General features: G+C 36.3%; 1 non-coding gene across 1 annotated transcript; it reads right to left on the reverse strand.

The window, feature by feature from the left end:
- Nucleotides 1-284: 284 nt before the first annotated feature.
- On the reverse strand, nt 285-388 carry LOC144826715 (U6 spliceosomal RNA). Its single transcript, XR_013609909.1, has one exon. It is a non-coding gene; the product is annotated as a U6 spliceosomal RNA (small nuclear RNA).
- Nucleotides 389-3340: the final 2952 nt, after the last annotated feature.

A 3340-nucleotide genomic window follows, 5' to 3' on the forward strand; every position in this document is an offset into this window, starting at 1 on the left:
GCCAGAGTAGATCTTTGGAAACTCTGTCAAATGCAGCCTTAGAATCAATAAACCTACCATACAGGGCGGTTTTTGGTCTGAAGGCTTTTTCCAGCACATCACGAGGGCAGCTAGATTCGATGATGTACCCTGCCCTGCGTGAAATCTTGTTTGATTGCAGGAGATAAGCGCCAGGCTTTTTGCCCATGCAAAGAGATCTTCTAGTATCAGACTGGCATAGTGCATGGATATCAATATCAAGCAGAGCGATCATTCAATATTTGGCTGAGTTACTCGTATCGCCTCAAAATATAGAACGCTTCATGAATTTGGGTGCCATCCTCGCGCAGGGACCATGCTAATATTCTCTATATCGTTCCATTTTTAGTATCTGTGCTGCTGAAGACATCTCCGTAGTGAGGGTTCAACAGATGAATTTAGGCAGAGCAACTTGCTGTCTCAATCAATCCTTAATGTGTCACGCATCAGAGTATAAAGTTTTAAGCTATTAAATAATCTATATTATGCTCCTTATCGATTTTATAAATGGGGGCCTAGAGAGAACTCTTAGGGGCATATTATCAAGTAAGGGCGTTACATTATCGCCAGGAAACTGCCGATAAAGCGGCGATAATGGGCTTGATAATATGCTCTATGAATTCCAATCGAAGCCCATGTTAGATGTGAAGACATCTAACGTGGGCTTCAATTGGAATTCATATAGCATATTATCAAGCCCATTATCGCCGCTTTATCGGCAGTTTCCTGCCGATAAAAGCGGCGATAATGTTACGCCCTTACTTGATAATATGCCCCTAAGTGTTTTTGATGTCAGAGCTTGGCGGTAGATATCACACACTTTTGCTACCTGTTGCTCTATCCAGAATTATTAGAATTTGGTATTTTATCAACTGAATTGCCGAATGATAACCAATATAGTTTGGTAAGTAAAATTGATTATACTGGATCATTCACCTAGGATGCCTCCTTCTAAAATAGGAATATATTTTATTGCCATTAATATTGCACGATTAGGAAGAACTAGGGTGGCTCCAAGAAGATCCCCTGGATCCCAGGGCATGGTGGTAGGAGTTCATAATTCTATGTGGTTTAGAAACGTCCATGATACAAAATGATCCATGTCTTAGTAAACATATAATATGGGTTCCTATAAAAGAATGGATGCAGACATGAATTCCTGGTTACACTCCTAAAATGTTTTAGGTTGTATTTGTTATGATGAATTTGTATGACATACACAGCACAAAGTAATTTATTCTTGTATTATTGTATTCGATGTTTCCAAATTAAAGATAGGCAAGGGGCATAGCTACGGACAAGGTATAATTGTTACAAATGTTTTTACTGTTTGTTAGCATAGGTAACAATCCTTGGTTTGCCTGTTGAACAAAGCACACTTCATGTTGTAGGACTGTGATCCAGCGCTCCTATTGTAAAACTGTCTCAATAACACTACCTCAATACTCACCATTAATCATGAATCACTAATAACGGCCCATAACACCAATGAGACAATTTTTGAGCGTCTGAATCAGGTGGCCTGATTAATAGAATCTAATCACATATTATCTACAAATTTATATACAACTGCAGATTTATCTATTATCACCATGGTTTTAAACATCACATATTTTTAATCAAGCCACTTAGGCGATTGAATCTACTGATGGTAACTAGATCATGAATAATCAAGACCAGCTTGTAATTACAAATCTATTTTTTATTAACTTTATTAACATAAGGAAAAGCATTTACGTTTTAAAAATCTTTATTTTATAAGCAATCAAGAAAGCAGCATTTTAGTGAGGAAATGAATTAATAAACTGAACATTTTTAAAGCAAGCTCAGAAACATGCATTATTAGCAAACTAACAGTTTCCATTCGCTAAATCTATTTCCCTGTCTGAATCTCACTCCACCTAGAAAGGAAAAATCATTTAAAATCTGCTGTCCTTGCGTGCGCCAAAAGTCTGACAGCACGTCACGTCAATCAGGAATCGGAAAGAAGAGTTTTTTCTCTGCTCCAAGTGTCCGGTTTTATACCTTTCTTTCTAGCTAAACTTTCTACAATTTACATCTTTTCATGAAAATCCAGACTTCTCATTGGCTGTGCAGTGTCAGTCCACGATAAGGTATGAAGTCATGTCCGACTCTTCACCAAGATCAGGCTTTTACATAAGCCCTATTGTCTCTTGCTTCCACAACTTTCTGCTTCCTCAAGAATGATACTTTCCTTGAGTTTTACATATTCGCTAACTAGCCTTGGCAGATACGAGTTCCTGTCCTTGAGCCTTTTTCTCAGAGAGCACATTTAATTCAGCTGAAAAACAGCTTTTCCAAATAACATGATGTTTGTGCAGTAAAAGTCTTCACAGCAGCGCATGTGCAAGATTTGCTCTGGACAAGCTGAACCACCATTAGGCCTCACTTTGGAAACTATTATCAAACAAACACAAGACATCAATTAATTAAAGAATTGAGACCCATTCTGTTACCCACCCCCTTTACTAATTAATCCCGTTAATTATGTTACCTAGCTGAAGCACATATAAGCAGCATTATATCTACCTTACCTTTAGGAACTGCAGGAACTCTTTTTTTGCTTTTTGACACAGAAAGACATAACATAAGCACCCAAAATAAGCACTTGCCATTAGTTAAACAGCCGCATTTAATACCGACAAAGACAATAGACAAGATTAGTTTATTATTTTTCTCTTCGCATTTGCAACATAAAGCACATTAGTTATCCCACGTGTAGCGATGCAAAAACTCCTATACTATGTTGATTAGTATCTTCACCACAAGCATATTAGTTCAGTTATGATTATGGGAGATTAACTTCGCAAGTTTGAACAAATTATTGTTCTGCGCCTTGCTTCATCAACTCCCTCATCTGGTGATTTTAAAATCACCAAATACCCAAAATGTTATAATTTTTCAACCTTTGAACATGTTTTGGACTTTCTTAATGTTAGTATTTCTAGAGTTTAGATTTGTTTACTTTTCTGCAACTTTCATATTGAGCTCTTCGAAACTCTTCTAATTCTATTTCCTTTCTAAGTTTGCAAATTATTTTCTTTTCCATTACGTTTTCTTCTCTTGTGTATCATGCAACTAATTTTTAACAAAAGTATCACTATAGCTATGACTATTAAAGGGAAAACTATTTTACCTATAATTGAACTACCAATCTCTTGAAACCAGTGTAGCTAAAAATCTTTTACTTAAGCGTTCTGAAAAACTATCATCTTCTAAAGGTTCTACTTCTTCATGTAATTCAGTTATATTTCTAATATACATTTCTATATTCTGACTTTTGTCTGGGATATATGTACAG

Source organism: Lissotriton helveticus, chromosome 3_2 (genome assembly GCF_964261635.1).
Source record: "Lissotriton helveticus chromosome 3_2, aLisHel1.1, whole genome shotgun sequence".
In the NCBI taxonomy this organism is placed as follows: domain Eukaryota; kingdom Metazoa; phylum Chordata; class Amphibia; order Caudata; family Salamandridae; genus Lissotriton; species Lissotriton helveticus.